The sequence below is a fragment of the Diceros bicornis genome, chromosome 15 (genome assembly GCF_020826845.1).
Source record: "Diceros bicornis minor isolate mBicDic1 chromosome 15, mDicBic1.mat.cur, whole genome shotgun sequence".
Lineage (NCBI taxonomy): Eukaryota > Metazoa > Chordata > Mammalia > Perissodactyla > Rhinocerotidae > Diceros > Diceros bicornis.
The window spans coordinates 13,805,164-13,823,122 of record NC_080754.1 but is presented as its reverse complement, the minus strand read 5'-3'; the positions used below and the strand labels follow the sequence as shown (position 1 = coordinate 13,823,122).

The window sequence follows — 17,959 nt, the reverse complement described above, 5'->3', positions numbered from 1 at the left end:
ACTTGTGATTGGCATCTGAAATGGGAGCAATCTTGTGGGACTGGACCCTTAACCTGAGGGGTCTGTGCTAACTCCAGGTAGTGTCAAAACTGAATTGTAGGACACCCAGTTGGTCTAGACAGTTGGAGAATTGTTTGGTGTGGGAAGCCCCACCCCCACCCCACACACACACATTTGGTGTCAGAAGTTGGTGTGAGTAGAGTAGAGCGGAAATAGGAGTTTTCTTTGACCAGCACTCAAGGACCTTAGCATAAAACTCAGCATTACTTCTAACCACCTTATCTAGCTTGCCTTAACACCACCTTAGGCCCACTCCATTCCTGACCAGTCTTTTTGTTTTCTTCATGAGACTCTTTAGAATCTCTGTTCCACCATGAGCAAATATCCCCGTATCCTTGCCTTTAACATTCCTACCTTCTCAAAATAAACATAACGTGGATTTTTCTTTTAAAATTTAAGACCTTTTGCATCATCTTCTACAGAAAGCTTCTGTTTTTTCCCACTTCCCATGCCACCTGGAGCAGGGCTGGGTGTATCTACTTCTAGATCATTGTTCTGTGGCTTTCATTCAACAACCTGTCTTCTTTTGAACCTCTGTGTACACTGTTTTACTCTGCTTCTACTTGAAGTCCTTGACAAATCAATACTTTTCAACCTCCCGTGGACCTTTGGTCTCTGTGGGAATTTCTCATTGAAGAGCTTTTTCTAACTTAGCTGCCTGTTTTCCTACCAGTTTACCATTACTGTTGAATTTACTCTTCGTCTTCCAATTTTTGTCTTCTAACACTTATCTACAAATTCGTTACTCCTATTCTGGCTTCTCTGCCTTCCTATCCAGACTGGACTGCATGGTAAACTTTCAAGAATGCACTCACCCGCCTTTGTCTGCTTTGCTGACCCTCACTAACCACATTTAGCATTCCTGCCATAGATTAGGAGTTGCTTGATAAAATTGCAACTGGGCACTAGTTATAATTTCTGAAATTTTACGGTATCAAACTTACCCTCAGGTTCTCAAAGCTACTCAACAACTCTTATAGTCATCTTTATTGAAACCTTTGCAGTGACTGCTCCAAATCTTTTCCTTTCTCCTCAAGCCTCCATTCTTTTCCTTAGCCCATGCACTCCCATTGGAAAATACTGCTGCTTATTTCTCTGAAAAAATTGAAGCTCTCCTAGATGAATTGCATCAATTGCCTTCTTTTTTTTCTTTTTTTTTTGCGAGGAAGATCAGCCCTGAGCTAACATCTGTGCTAATCCTCCTCTTTTTGCTGAGGACGACCGGCTCTGAGCTAACATCTATTGCCAATCCTCCTCCTTTTTTTTTTCTCCCCAAAGCCCCAGTATAGCTGTATGTCATATTTGCACGTCCTTCTAGTTGCTGTATGTGGGACGCGGCCTCAGCATGGCCGGGAGAAGCGGTGCGTCGGTGCACGCCCGGGATCCGAACCCGGGCCGCCAGCGGCGGAGCGCGCGTGTTTAACCGCTAAGCCACGGACCGGCCCAATTGCCTTCTAATTTAACTTATCTTGTCACCCTTTCCTCTCTCTTAGCAAAAATTTAAAATTTCATCGACACTAACCTCGTCTCCACCCTCCCCCACAAATCAGAAACTAGAGATGATTCTCTTCTAAGCAGACGAGGATGGAAGAGCATAGATACAATTCACCTCTTAGAAACAGATCAAACACTTTGAGTATTAAAATTCTTAAAATCCAATTTCAGAATCAGGAACCAGCTTTAAAGATAACAGACTGCTGATAGCTCTGATGCCCTCTTGTACCCTACAGTCTTTCTGTTATGGGCATAAAATGCCAAACAAAGGAGTTGACCTAATGAATAGAACTAAATTGAGGAGCTACCATCCAGTTTGTAAAGAGAATCCGTTCTATCCCTCTCGTGATCAAATACTTTAATGCTTAGCTGTTGCCAGTCACTGCCCTTTACACATTTCATAAGAGTTCCATCCATTTAATTCCTTGAATTTGTCTTTTCCTATCTATTTCCATAGCTATCTCCATGGTTACTTAAATTACTGTGAAATATACTATATTATTGAAAAAGATGTAGGCATTCATATTTCCAATACAACTCACCTAGAGAAACTAACATGTCATTTCTGCCAATTTCTGTATTTATAACAACATAAGAGAAATCCCTGAGAAACTGATTCTTTTGCCTATTGATAAAATAACATTTCAGAACTATTAAATGTTTTGTCCCTGGAGGGATTATTGACAATGAGTGAAGGAACTACCCTTTCAAATGCTATGATAGAAGATACATGTCATTTATTCAGCAAATATTTATTCCAGATCGTCCATACTCCATGCAGTGGAGATATAATAATAAGTAAAACATAGAAGTCCTTCTCTTCAATGACTTTTCAGTTTAGCAGGGGAGGCAGATATTAAATGAATAATTATGCAATTTTTTTAGTCACAATTTTATTAATGTTGTGAGAGAAAGGCACAGGGTGCTGGAGAGCATATATTGGGAGACCCAGATTAATATGTGGGCTCAAAAATAGCTTCACTGGGGCAGGCCCCATTGTGTAGTGGTTAAGTTTGGCATGCTCCACTTCAGTGGCCCAGGTTCATGGGTTTTGATCCCGGGCACAGACCTACACCACTCAGCAGCCATGCTGTGGCGGAGACCCACACCACTCAGCAGCAACAAAATAGAGGAAGATTGGCAACAGATGTTAGCTGAGGGCCAATGTTCCTCAGCAACAACAACAAAAAAAAGCTTCACTGATGGACTGCTATTTAAGCTAAGACCCAGAAAATAAATTGGTATTAACCTATGAAAACTATGGGAGTGTGTGTGTGTCTTGGAAGTGTTCAGCGTACAGCCCACAGTTTGGTCAATTTGAAAAGTTCAAATGGGAGCTTGTGCCAGTATTTGTGTGTAGCTCTCAGCTCCATTCCTGACCTGTGGCTGGAAGCCAGCAAACTACATTTTGCACACTCCTTTGTCAGCACATTTCCTGTTAATTTCTGCCACTAGGCAGCACTGGCAGAACATTTAGAGTAGGAGAAATGAAGAAGCCATTTTTTTTTTCTGCTTTTGGTGGAGCCTCTGGGTCACAGCAATAGATGTGGTAGAAGACTCTGGGGTTGAGTAGTCCGTAGAGGTTTTCAGCAGCATCTGTAGAGAGGCAGTGCCTGTTTAGTTCCAATAGCAGTAGGAACAGGTATGTGTCTCCAGCAATCAAAGAGAAGTAAAGGTTGGTGGGCTGCAGTCCAGGGGGAATAGCTTCCTGATCTTCAGGCAATATCTCACTCATTGAAATGGTCTTTCAATTTCAATTGGTTTCTGTCTTTCTGGCTGTATACTGACTAATACAGAATAAGAGAATGGCATAAGAGCCTAGAGAGGTAGAAAGGGTCCAGGTAAAGGAGAATCTTATAGGTCATATTAAGTATTTTGGACTTCATCCTAACAGTAATGGGAAGCCATTGACAATTTTCAATAGAGAAGTGACATGATCAACTATCTGTTCCTAAAAAGAGCAATCTGGGGGCTGGCCTGGTGGTGTAGTGGTTAAGTTCTCGTGCTCCACTTCAGCAGCCTGGGGTTCACAGGTTTGGATCCCAGGCGAAGACTGATGCACTGCTTGTCAAGCCATGCTGTGGCAGCATCCCACATATAAAGTAGAGGAAGATGGGCACAGATGTTAGCCCAGGGCCAATCTTCCTCAGCAAAAAGAGGAAGATTGGCAACAGATGTTAGCTCAGAGCTAGTCTTCCTCACAAAAAAAAAAAAGCAATCTGGAGCCAGCCCTGATGGCCTAGGGGTTAAAGTTCAGCGCTCTCCCTGCTTCGGCAGCCCAGGTTCGTTTCCCGGTCGTGGAACCACACCACCCATCTGCCAGTTGCTCTGCTGTGGCAGCAGCTCACATAGAAGAACTACTAGGACTTACAACTAGGATATATAACCATGCACTGGGGCTTTGGGGAGGGAAAAAAAAGAGGCAGATTGGAAACAGATGTTAGCTCAGTGCAAAGCTTTTCCTGAAAAAAAAAAAAAGAGCAATCTGACTATCAGAGAGAGAATGGATTAGTAAGAATAAGTATAAATTCAAAGATTGGTTAAGCAGATACAGGAATTCAAGCAAGAAGTGATGGTAGCTAGAGCCGAAGTGATGAAAATAGAGAAGTTGGCAGAGTTGAAAAGGAATTGGGAGGACTTAGGGATTAACTGGATTTTGAGGGTAAGAGGAACGAAGTTAAGAATGAGTCTAAGGTTTCTGACGTGACTACATGGTGATCCATTGACTGAGATAAGACAATTTTAGGGGAAAATATTGTAACTTTGAGTTTGAGGTGCATATGAGACATCCAAGCAAATATATTGAGTAGTTAGTTAGGTATGCAGATATAGAACTCATAACTTTGGTCTGTGCTGGGGAAATAAGTTTAGAAGGGGTCAGCAAATTGATTGTATTTCAAGCTGTGTAAGTATATGAGTTCACTTAGGACATGAGTGCAGAGTGGGATGATAAGGTCTAATCCTGAGAAGTGGGAATATTTAGATGACAGGTTAAAGAAAAGGCAGCTCTAGCAAAAGAGACTGAGGAGTTGCCAGAGAGGAAAAAGGGAAACTACAAATGTGATATCATAGAAACTGAGGGACAAGAATGTTTTAGAGAGAGGGAAAGATCGATTAGGTTGAATGCTATGATTAAAATGAGGACATTGGTAATCTCAAGAAGAGCAAGTCACAGAAACCAACTGTGGCTAATACAAGCAGAATTTATTATACTAATAATAAAATAATGGCATTTATTAAAAGGATATTGGGTTATTAAATCTCTGGGAGGTCACTGAATCTCTGGGAGGCTTGGCAAACTAGATCGGGCACTAACAGCCAGAAACAATGTCCAAAATCCCATGGCAGGGGTCATCAAGAGGGATATTGTTGCTGAGCCACTGGACACTAGATGCCACATTTGGCACCAAGGAGAATGCTTGAAGTGTACAGTAGACACGTGGGGGAGAAAAAAGTTTTCCTCAACCCTCTTAGGGTCCCTGGCTGGGTCTGAAAATTAAACTTAAAAAGACAGATTAACAGGAGAAAAGCATGCAATAAATTTTTGTAAAAGCATACAATGTAAGTTTTACGTGACATGGGAGCCATTATAAGGAGATAAAGACCCAAAGAAACAGTTAAACCTGAGTGTTTTTGTCCTAGGTTTGATGAAGAGTCGATGGTCATGGAGAAATATGATAGGGCAAAGAGTATGAGGTAAGGATGGTAAACTGAGGAGAATGAGAGAGGCCTGTTTGATTCTTCTCGGTGTCCCCTTGTCTTTGGAGATAAGGATGCTTCTCTCCTATAGGGAGGGCACCTCTCACAAGAGGGTCTTATGACCTCCTTCAGGGGAGAAGGATAAGGGGAGTGTCAGAGGGACCTTCTTGTTTCCACTATTTCTTTAAACTCCTTCATCTTAAAGTATCTAATATGCCAAGGTGCCATATTTGGGGATAGCGTGTTTTCTGAACCCCACCACACACCATGTCTTACACCGCTACCACTGTCACCTCAGGAACTCAGTCTTCCTGCAACCATCACCACCACAGAGAGTTTCCTGAGTACCATATGTGTTCATAGGCCAGTGTATCTGATCTACCAGTTGTGGAAACAGAAACTAGACTGAAATTAACGGAGGAATGAACAGAAGAGGCAGATATGGGAAGAACAAGTATACGCAATGTTTTCAAGGCAGTTGGCTGTGAAAGAAAACTGAGGGAGCAGTAGTTGGTGTGTAGCGTGGTGTCCAAACAGATTTTTTTCAAGATTAGAAGGATCTAGGAGACAGGGAGAAGCTGATGATATTAGGAAGTTAGAAGATAATCTACAATCTAAGATTACCTGAATAACAAGACAAGAATGCCTAGGATCTCACTATTGTCTAACATTATCCTTGGGGTACTAATAGAGAAAATGAAAAAGAGAAAAAAATTTGAGGTTTAAACATTAAGGAAGAAGTTGAATTATTACTATTTTCAGGTAATATAATTGTACACTTGAAAATCCTAAGACAATTAACTAAAAACCTATTACAATCAGAGAATTCAGTAAGGTGACTGACTACAAAATTAATGCACAGAAATTAGCAGACTTCATATATTGAAACAAGTTAGGAGATCTAATAAAAGACAGGATCCACTTACAATAACAATAAAAAAATGATAAAATACCTAGAAATGATCTTAGCAAGAAATATGTAAAATTTGTATAAAGTAAACTTTAAACTAGAAATCACAAAAGCAGTCGAGGAAACCATAAAAATTTTTTTCCCATAAACTTGGAGTAGGGAAGATCTCGCTAAGTATATCACAAAAGCCAGAAGCCATAAACATAAAACCCTAATAAATTTGACTATAAAAATATTTTCTACATGGCCAAAAAAAATTGCAACTCATATTACAAAAGTTGTCTTTCTCTACAAATCAATTTTTAAAAAACAGAACAATGTGGGAAAATAGAAAAAGGATATGAACAGAGAGTTCATAGAAAAGGAATTACAAATGGCTTTTAAATATTTGAAAAGACGCTCAATCTTTCTTATAATAAAATACTAATTAAAGTTATGAGATCAGCAAAAAACCTTGTGATGGCCTTCTCACTAGGCATTATCACTCTCATACATTTTTGGAGGAACTATAGTTTGGTTTGACATCTACAGAGAATAATTTGGCAATATCTATCAAAATTACAACTGCGTTTCCTCTTTAACCCTGCAATCCCACTAATATGAATTTAACCTATAGGTATATTTTCATGTGTGAAATAATGTACAAAATTATTTGTTGCAATGTTGTTCATAATAAGAGTTTGGAGACAAGTTGAATGTCCATCAGTGAGGTCAGGTTATATCATTTATGGGACATTCATAATTAATGCTATGTGGTTAAAAAAGAATGAATCAATATTTATGAATTAATATTGTCTCCAAGATACATTTTTAACCAAAAAAAGCAAGATATGTAACAGTGTGTAAAATGTATCACTTTTTTTTTTTTAAAGACTTAATAAAGAATGCATTTGTGTACATTGACTCATTTGTACACAGGATATTTCTGGCAGGACATTTGCCCCAAGGAGAAGATAGGTGACTGGGACTAGGAATGGAAGAGACTTTTCATCATATTTCTCTTTGCAATTTTTGAACTTTGAACCATTTATATATATATTGCACTCAAATATATTGAACTCAAAACAGTTCAAACTTGAGAACAGAAAGCCTGTGAGTTTCCTGGAAATATAGAAAGGAACACAATCCACAGAATATGTGGAGAGATTGGCCCTGAATAATACGAGAAAACCTTTCCTCCATTTTTACAGTTCAGAAAGAAGGGAAGATGTAGCATTGATTTAATGGCAGGAGATTGAAGAGTTGAAGAAATTTTCTGTTTGAAGCTTTTCGGAAAAAAATTAATTTTTTTAAAGGAGAGTGTGAAGTCCTGAGAGTATAAGGGGTACAGAACAGGATGGAATCTGAGAAGCAGAAGTTAGAAAAAATTATTAAGGCATGTGAGCGAGTGAGATGACCACAGGAATGTGGTCAGATTGCAAGGCAGTGCTGAGGGCCCAGCAGAGGTCAGACAGTGGAGATCCAGACTAGTTCCTGTCTGCTCTGTTGTCTGATTTATCTCCAGCTCCCAGCTGGTTGGAGTGAGAGGTTAAGGAGAGTGAAATGTATAACTTTCACTTTTGTTTTCTCCCTAATAGTAAGACTGAGGAAGAGATGATTTCTGCGAGTTGAAAGACACCCTAAGAATGGGTGATTAAGCTGCCTGGAAGAGCCACCTGGTGAGGAAAATTACCTTCTCACTGTTGCCATCATCTGTCACTCAGAGGCAGGAACACATTTACAAGGATTTGCTTACACAGAAGCAACACGAATTCTATTTGATTTTCTTAAGTTCTCAGAAATTTTGTGAGATTCTGACTAGTTCAAGCTCCATCTATAAAAAGTATAAACAAGTTGTCAGCTTAGTGTAAACTCTTTTTTTACTTATTTATTACTCATGTTAAATCCAGTATAATATGCATCTATCTTGAGAAGTTGTGAAAAGGAACTTAAAAAAGAATAAAATACGAAACAGAATTTTTAAAATAGTCTATCATTTAAGCCAAACTTAAAAGTTGAACTACATCAGGAATCATGCTGACTTATAATTATTAAAATGTTAAGAGCAGAAAGACTGTATCTGCTGTTTTTGACATATTAACTGTTAAAAAATTGAAGCACATAAATATACGTTGTTTTTAAGCTTTTCACTCCAAATTTGTACTCTTAAAGATTCTGCTCATTAGAATTGCTTTTAAAAATCTTAATTTTTAAGATTGAAAATAAATATAATTTCTCAGGAACTTAATCTTCAGACGTAGCTAAGACCCTTCTATCATTTAAAACTCTTAAAATTATATGTGAGAAGACAGTAGTTTTTGTTGTAACACAGTCTCCTATTGAAAATGAAGGTACTATTCATCCCCTGAAAGTCTTTTGTTGCAAATCTACTTAGGAAGTGCTTTAAAAATTCCTTACTTTCATTCTTTTGCCTATGGAGATAGTTCCTTTTCAATGACACCAAGCAATATCTCCTATAGTGATCTTTAAATAGAAAAGGTATTTTCCTTGTGCTGGGCTCAGAGTAAGGACTAGATTGATAGGCCTTTTGTAATTAAGTCTTAGTCCTCTTAAAATAGATACTCTTCAGTGATAGGCCAATAGTTCTGAAACTATGTGTATGGGGGAATATAAATTGTGCATTTTTGGCTTTTCATATAAGTTCAGTGGAATATCCCCATTGCATTGACTAGGACCCATGCTTGTGAAGAATCACGAAAACACAAAACACTTTCCATTAAAGTGGTATAATCATTTCAGCAGTAAACAAATAATAGCAAAATATGTTTAAAATATGTACTGTTTCATATTCCTATGTCACTACAAAGATAATACTATTTGTAAAATTGAAAACAGAAGCTTGAAATGTGCGCTGTATCTTTTTAAAAAAATTTGTTTCTTAATATAATAGGGCCAATGTACTTTTTGAATCTGAGAATTCTTAGATCTAAAAGTGTTCAACCTTCTTATATTTTATGTACAAGGAAACTTAGGTTCAAACCACTTAAGTGGGACTGGCCTGGTGGCGTAGTGGTTAAGTTCAGCGCAGTCTGCTTTGGCAGCCCAGGGTTCACAGGTTCAGATCCCGGGCGTGGACCTACACCACTCATCAAGCCGTGCTGTGGCAAGTGTCCCACATACGAAATAGAGGGAGATTGGCACAGATGTTAGCTCAGGGCCAATTTGCCTCATCAAAAAAAAAAACTTTTAAGAAACTAGCTCAAAGTTACGCAGTTGAATACTTTCAGCTGCACGTTACAGATAATCTCAGGAATAGTAGCTTAAACAAAGAGGGATTTACTTTCTCACATAAGGGGAAGGCTGGGAGTGGCCAATTGCTGGTGTTACTTCAGCTGATTAACAATGCCATCTAAGGCCCAGGCTCTTTCAGTCTTTCTACCATGGTCTCCATAGACATCTGGCTCTTCACCACCATGACCTCAATGCTCACAGTCACATAAAGGCTGTGACAGCTCCAGGCATCACGGCCAAGTTAGAGGCAAGAAGAAGAGAGAATTGGAAGTCAGCAACCATCTCTTCAAGAGTATATTGAAACTTTCCCCTGAAGCCTTCCAAGAGACTTCCCTCATGTTTCCTTGGCTAGGACTGGGTCCCATGGCTACTCCTAGTGTGGGCCTTTGCAAGAATCATTTTAGGAATGATTACAGGGTTGGCTAACCAACAATGTCAGCCACTCACAGCTATTGTGATTTTAGAAAACAATTTTTCTTAGGAATTAGCTATATTCTACCTAAATACTCTGAGATGGAAAAAAAAAATCAAAGACGTTTAAGTTGCCTAAAGTGAAGTTATTTCAGTATAATGGAGACAAAATAAGTAAAAGTGTCTTATTCTTCACACTGTCATTATTATTATTATTATTATTATTATTATTATTACTTTTATCATCATCTTGCTTGAGGGCAGGAACTTGGTTTTCTTTAACTGTTGAAATTGTTGGGGCACACACACACACCTCTTTTCAGAGGATTGTAGGTCTCCTTTAAAGAGTCAATCAGGCTGTGAAGAACCCTATCCACTGAGTATTGTTCTGGGAAGAGATCTTCTCAGCATACTTACAAGTCCTCCCCTTGCTCAGGGACCTCTATCCCTTTCTTTTGTATCCTTCTTTATGAAAGACACTCATGGCAGAAATGCACGTATGAGACTTTGGGTCTCACCTGAGACCTGAGCAGGGTCCACCTCCTTCCACAGGCTCTAGCCACAAAGTGCCTCAAAACCATGTTCAAAGTAAAGATTTCTCTGCCCCTCTGCTTTTGAATGTGAGATCCTGTAACAGGTATCTGAAGAAAACTAGGATGAGATGAGGTCGTGACCCCTTGGTCTCCATGAAGTGACACACAGAAAGTGTGATTGTCCAGCTGACATCGTACTGTGTGAACTCTGTCTGTCACTCCTCTCGGGACAGCCTCAGGGACTCTGACTTATAATAAGGCTTAGCGGCGTGATACAGCAACAGGCCACAGGCATCGGTGTCAGAAAACCAAATTCTGAAGCTCAGTTTCTCCACTTACTCGTTCACTGTGAGCACATCACCTAAACTCTATTTCTTCTTTAAAATGGAGATAATAATAATAATACTTATTTCAAAGATCTGTTTTGAGAATCAGGTGGGACGTTAATTAAGCATTTTACAAATGAGAAAGCAAGTTATAAATGTGGTATCTTGTCAACTCAGTAATTTCCTTGGGGGTTGGTCAAATGTGGGCCTACTTTGAGGTAGACGGTATTGCGTGGATTTATAACAACGTTGTAAAGTTTAACCAAAACAGTGTCTAGAAAAATTTCTCCTTCACGTTTGTATGTTCTTTCTCCTCTCTGCATTGCTTGCAATAACAACAAAGGTGTAGTCAGAAAAGGGTTTGAGTATATGTATAATATTAAGCAGACTCCCTCTCTTATTCATATTGAGGTTTTAAATCCTAACACATCTAAAGGAAAGTGCATCTGGTCCACTGCTTTTGTCTATCACTTTGTTTAGTAAGCCCCACTGACATCAAATATGAAGTATTTTTATCTGGGCTTTTCTCTCATAGAACTAGAAAAGGCAAGTTTGCTGGATGAAACTAGTTTCAATTCTAGAAAAATGAATAGACCTCACTTACAAATAAATGTTCACATTTTTCCATTACATTTATTTTGTAGATATGCTCAGAGATTTTTGTATCAGAAGACTTAGGAGAATAATTTGTCCAGAATACCTAGAATCATCATCAAATATTTTTCCGATGTTTCTTATGCGTTACTCCCTCAGAGAAGCCTTCTCTGACCCTCCAGTCTAAATTAGGTGCCCCTGGTTACTTCTTCACAGAGTAAATACATATTTGATTTGACATCTAACTCATAGAGTGGAAGCTTCATTAAGACCCTGTCTATTTTGTTGACTACTGCACACATACCCAGCACTTAGCCACTACACAGATGCATTCAAAGAATACCTGTCAAATGAACAAATGAATAAAAGCAAAGAACAGATAATGCTTTTAATGAATATATTCCATATTTATTTACATAATTCCCCCTTCCATAAATTGGGAGGTAGAAAAAAGGGGAAAGAAGAGAAAAAGAGCAATTTAAAAGGCATTCTTGCATTGAGGTTTCCCTTTATTTTCAAGTTTCAGATCCTAAACCTGAAAATCTGGTCCAGCTGACATGGTGTCAGGCAGTTCTTGAAAATCCAGTTTAATTGTCCAGCATTTGTGGCAAGGTGAGAAGCACCTCTTTGCCTATCTGTGCAAACAGTCCAAGTTTAAAGGAAAAGATGAATGAGGCAGGAGCGTCAGAGGCATCTGGGAAGCAAGTGGAAGAGTGAGTGCTGACTAGCCCTCCCCCTCCCTGCCCCTCACGAGGAACAGTAGGCTTGCTCTCACCCTCTCCATCAGCTCCGTTTGTTTGCCCTGGTGAGAACGGGGCACATTCTACGTCATACAAAGTGCTCCCCCAAGGAAGGCGATGCTGCCAGCTATGAAACTGACTGATGCTGGTGAAGCTCCCAAGTAGCCTGTCCTGGTAGCTGCACTTATTATCTGGAAATAGAAAAAATAAGTGCATCGGAAGCAATATTTTCTTGAGTTTTTTTCTCTCACAGTATATGTGCATGTGCGTGTGTATATTGAACACTGTGGAGTAAGGAGAATTAGCAATATTTTTGCAAATGTGATTTCTGATTGTGTAAACCATAACTCTAAGTTTCTCTCCTGGGTCTGTAAAATAAACAATCTCAGATGTGTTAATCATTAGTGGGATTCTGTTTAAACACTGGTTTCTAGATATTCAAGGATTGTGCCTCCAATTCTATTTTTTCCCTAGGATACTGGATTTCCTATTACACTATACAAAGATTATAATACTTGGTGTTTGAAGCATACCTTTGTTCTCAAGAATACCTGCTGTATGTAGTCTTTGGCTCGGGGGATAAAGAGGAAAGAACGTGTACCCAAAGGCCTTCTCACAAGGCAAAACAGCCCACAGTGACCTACTGTGTCACTAATCTTCACAATTCAAAGAGGGACACAGAGACATTAGAGCCAGCAGCCAGGAATTGCCTGTTGGCTACAGGACAGCAACTCAGCTCCTGGCAGTTTGTTTTTCTCAAAATTGGAGAGTATCTTGAAAAGCAGTCTTCCTTGTATGATGGAGAATATAAGCCATGGAGTTGAGGAAGTGTAAAAGATAGAATAATTTACCAGGCTTCTTAAAGCCCCTCCCAGACCTTTCTGCCAGGCAGAAAGGAGGATGAGATCTTATCATCCCAATTGTGAGAGGTAAGACAGCCATACAGAAGGTATTTAATATGTACAAAGGGAATTATATAAAACTACACTCACATGAAGTAGGAATGATGACTCTAACAGCTATTTACAGCCTGAATGCTCTGCATTTATGCCAGTGTGTGTATTTTGTTAACTAAAACCCTACTCCTGAAGGAATAGTTGGGTGGAAGGTGAAGTGATAGGCTAGTCTACCTGCAAAAGACGAGACCACATGAGAACCTCCTGGTGCCTGCAGTGACATGCAGAGTGACTCTAGAAGTCCCTTTTTGGACCAGCTAGTCTAATTTCCATAGGCATGCTGGATCAAATATATTTTATTTCCTTGTTTGTTTCAGAGTTAAGAGAAAGGGGGAGAAAAAAATCAAAACCAAATCCTACTATGTCTTCCCCCTCACCCACTCCCACCCACCCACGTGCAGTTCACTAACTGGTAGAATCGCAGAGCTGGAAGGGACTGTGGAGATCATCCCGTTTAACATACTTGCTTTTTGTTGATATAGGCCAAGGATACGCAGAACCAAATCAACTGACCTAAGGTAACATGATGTGAAAGGAAGGATGCTGTATAGGACAGGAGAAATGGATTCAAGTCCAGAACCTATCACTAAAGAGCTTGGGCAAATCAACCAATGTCTTCATCTTAAAATGAAGAAACTAAGTTTAGATTACACTAACAGCTCTTAGCGGAGTGGGTGGGTGCAAGCTTCCCAGTTGAGACCCATTGGAATAGAATAATTAAGTCAATGCCTTGAAGTGCTAACACTGCAATATTCTAAATCTGTGACATAACAAAGCCAGTGTCTACATATGTTCTCATTCATTTTCTTTTTGTTATGCAGTAACTTATTTCAAAAACATAATAATAAAGAAGAAGGAGGAGGAGGAGAAAAAGAACTTTTAGAATGTCCTTGCAGAGCAAACATGAAGGACAAGTAAGTCACTCTTTTCCTGTTTTAACATCATGAAAATGTCATTACATTATTATATGAACAACCCTGGGTTGATTTAATTACTCTGAAGATAATGACCCAAGGACCACTATATAATCAGTATAGCTTTAGAGATCAGTATTCATTTCCTAGGAGATTGAAACATCTGGGTTGGTGATGATGTGGTTCATTTGGCAGTCTTGTATGTATAGTCTCCAGCCATTTGCCATAGAATCAGTGAGTGTGTGTTGAATCCACATTATGGTACAAAACCTCTGTCAATTACAAAAGACCAATCTCACCGATAATGCCAACGACCAACAGATCAAATTTCAGTAGGAAACACGGTGGAAAACTGTGTATCAGTTTCAAGCAATTCCCTTTTTAAAACTGAAATTTTTTTTCATTTCTTTACTGATTTTTAAATTGATTTTTAAAACATTCTCACAATTTTTTTTCAGAAGAAAACAGTAATATTCACTCTAAATCTGGGTTGGCATTTAGTCATTTCTGCATTTTCTAAGAATATATTTTCCAGTGGAGCTCCACTGAGGGAGCAATTTGGCAATTTTGATTTTGTAGCCTCACAATAGGTTACTAGTGGATCTTTTCGCCAATATAATTTAAAAAATAATTGAAACTTTATTGTTTTGAGCAGTTTTATGTTTGTAGAAAAATTGAGCAGAAAATACAGAGTTCCCATATGTTCCATCCTCCCCACTTCCCCCTATTATTAACATATTGCATTAGTGTGGTACATTTGCTGAGCCAACATTGATACATTATTATTGATTAAAGTTCACAGTTTATGTTAGGATTCACTCTTTGTGTTGTATAATCTATGCATTTTGACAAATGTATAATGACAACTCTTTTTATTATAACAGATCCAGTGCCTGAATAAATTGATATCAATTTATAATAGCAATAAACAGAAATATCTTACATAGAGTTGCTTACTTGCAAAGATCTTCAACTGCCTACTAGAATCACCAATTACATGTTTCACTACCCACCATGTTTAAAACTCAAATTTATTATCTTTTGCCCCAAGAAAAATTCTCTGTCCGAGTATCTAGTTCTGTCAGTGGTACTATTTTGCCACCAGGCAGAATGGCTCCTGCTTTATCTGCTGGGGGCACCAGGGTACAATTAGTGCTGATGTGATTATGTGTTATAAAGTGCTTTAACTAGCTTTGTCTTTTACTGTCTATTGCAATCTCAAAATAATAAAATTTAGTGACAATTACATTATATTAAGACTTGGAAAACTTAGATGGTGATCTTAACCTGATATTAACCAGATGTTAAATTTCAAATCCAGTCTTTTACCACTCTGGGCTTTAGTTTCCTATAAAATAGGGGCTTGAGATTAGATGATCTCGCAGTTCCTTTCCAGCTCTAATGTAATTCCTCATTCTCTTTCTTTCTCTATCTTGGTGTCTTTTTCTTCACTTTCTCTCCATCCTGCAACCATCATCCACCCAAGTCAATTTATCTCATGCCTATGACAGCATAACCAAATCTGGATTAGTCTCTCTGGAACCAGGCTCTTCCCCACTCCAAATTATTACACGTAACACTGGCAGGTTAATCTCCCTGAGATACTACTTTTATCATTGTATACTTGTGCTCAAAATACTGAATAGTTTCCTGTTACTGTCATACTAAGTAACAAATTTAATTCATTGGCTTATTTCAGGGCAGAAGTTGCAAACTTAAATGCCTCCACAGCCAAGCAGGCAAGGGAAAGTGAAGTCAACTGGGTGGATCCTGTAGCAAACCAGAAAATATAATTCTTACCAAAAGAAAGTTGCTAAAACTTTGTTTCCTCAGATGGCTGCATGTGGGAAAGTAAAGTCAGTGATGCCAGCCAGATGTCTGAATATTTCAAGAAAAAGAAAATTTAAATTTCTTTGTAAAAATATCCCGATTTTTAAATATTGACAACTAAATCAATTTTTTCCTTTGTGACTTCATTTTGCTTATCAATTATGTCAAAACTATATTCTAAAGTCAAAACAATATTACAAACTACATTGACAGAAATCTTGGTTCTATTCCTGTTCATTACACCCTGTTTCATCCCGCCCCTTATAAGTAACTGCTTTCATTAGCTTTTGGTTTATGCTTCTATTATTTCTTTTTGAAAATATAAGCATTATACATATATACACATATTTCCTTCAATTTCTTACAGAAGCAAAAGCATACTATAAACACTATTCTACCCCTTGTTTTTTTCACTTACCATGTTCTGGATCCATATCAGTATATAGATATCTTCTACATTTCTTTATGCAACTATCTAGGATTCCATTGTGGGGATGTACCATAGTCTACTCCAGGGACTGAACACTACAGTCAGAGGGCCCAGTCTAGCCTGCCAGCTGGTTTTGTATGAACTTCAAGCTAAGAATGAATTTTGTTTTTAAATGGCTGAAAACAAAATCAAGAGAAGAATAATATTTTGTGATGCGAAAGTTATATACAAGTCAAACTTCAGTGTCCACAAATAAAGTTTTATTGAAACAGAGCTAGCCACACTCGTTCGTTTATTGTTTGTGGCTGCTTTTGTGCTACGATGGTAGAGTTGAGTATTGAGATAGAGACCATACGTCCACAAAGCCTAAAGTATTTACTGTTGGCCTTTTATAGGAAATCTTTGCCAATCCTGGTTTATTCAGCTGGTCTACTATTAATAGATGTTTTGGTTGTTTCCAATTTACTGCTATTCTAAATAATGCCTCAAAGGATAGCCTTGGGCATAAGTCATTTTGTATTTTTGCCAGGATATCTTTACAGCAGATGCCTGGAATTGAAATTGCTGTGTCAAAGGCTAAATGCATAAGTGATTGTACTAGAATTTGGCAAATTCCTCTCTGTAGGGATTGTACAATTTTTGCTTTCCTGCCAACAACCTATAAGAGTACCTGTTTAGCTACAGCCTCACCAACAGAGCATATTGTCAAACATTAATTTAAGTTGTTTTAACACACTGGAAGATTCCAACAAAATATGTCTAAACATAAGATGCAGCTGGGGATCCACCTGTCTCAGATCTGCAATGTATTGTTGGTCGGATTGTGTTGTGTGTGAGGGTGTTTGGCTTTAGGGGTGCAAATGGTGACTGAAAGCCATCCCTGTCCCCCTAAGTTTGTGGCCTAGTGCAGGCCTGCCTGCCTCGCTGGAGGAGGGAGCACTTTTACCCAACTGGTCCAGCCAGAGAGTCGCCATTTTCTAGTCCACTCAGTGGAGGGGCCTTTTTGCAGTTTATTGCTATGGGGAGTAGGTGGCAGGACAGTGGTGACGGAAGGTAGGAGACTGGGGAGGGAGGCAGCTCCACAGTTCGTGACCCCTATTATGGGGTGTTCAGATGCAGAACTTACTTCACCTACCCTTTTATTTTTCTTACCCTCCACTAATGTGCACTCTCCAAATCCACACCATCATTTACGGCCTCACTAGCTTAGAACCTATCTTCTCAGGGAAGTCTTTCTCAATCTCTCTCATTAATCCCTCATTTATTTCTTGAATTATTTATTTATTCAGTCAGTCAGTCAATCAGTCAGTCAGTCATTCTGCCTTATAGTCTGTCACTGAACTAGTTCATCCTTTAAGGCCTAGCTAGCTCAGTTCCTATCTTCTCAGCAAATTCTTTCTCAGTAACTCCCATTAATCCCTTATTTATTTATTCATTAATTCAGTCTGTCATTCTGCGCCTTATAGTCTATCACTAAACTGGTTCATTTTCTCAATTGTTGTATCTCACTATCTTCTTTTGTCCCTTTCTCTCCATCTTCTAGTCCCTTCCCTCTTCCACAGAGTGCTAGGTACATAGCAGATATTTAATATCCATAGTGGATAAGCATGAAAATATACACAGTGAAGATATGCACCAAATTTTCCAAAATTGCATCCAGACAACACATGAAGATTCTTACTGGATTAGCTGCTGGGGTGGGGTTTTGCATCCGAATGGGATCTGCTGGTCTTTTCTCTGATTAGCAAGAGCAGATGTCATGTCAGAGGTATGTGTGAGCTGTGGTTGAGACAGGAAGCTGAGGTCAGAGCCACCAGAGCAGCAGCAGATA

At 38.8% G+C, this 17,959-nt stretch overlaps 1 long non-coding RNA gene across 2 annotated transcripts in view; it reads left to right on the top strand.

Annotated features, from left to right (window-relative positions):
- The window catches only part of LOC131414701 (uncharacterized), a 46,764-nt gene that overhangs the window by 8,039 nt on the left and 20,766 nt on the right, over positions 1 to 17,959 (top strand). For both annotated transcript variants that reach the window (XR_009222223.1, XR_009222224.1), the window contains exon 2: positions 13,776 to 13,868. This is a non-coding gene — a long non-coding RNA (uncharacterized LOC131414701). The remainder of the gene's footprint in view (positions 1 to 13,775; positions 13,869 to 17,959) is intronic.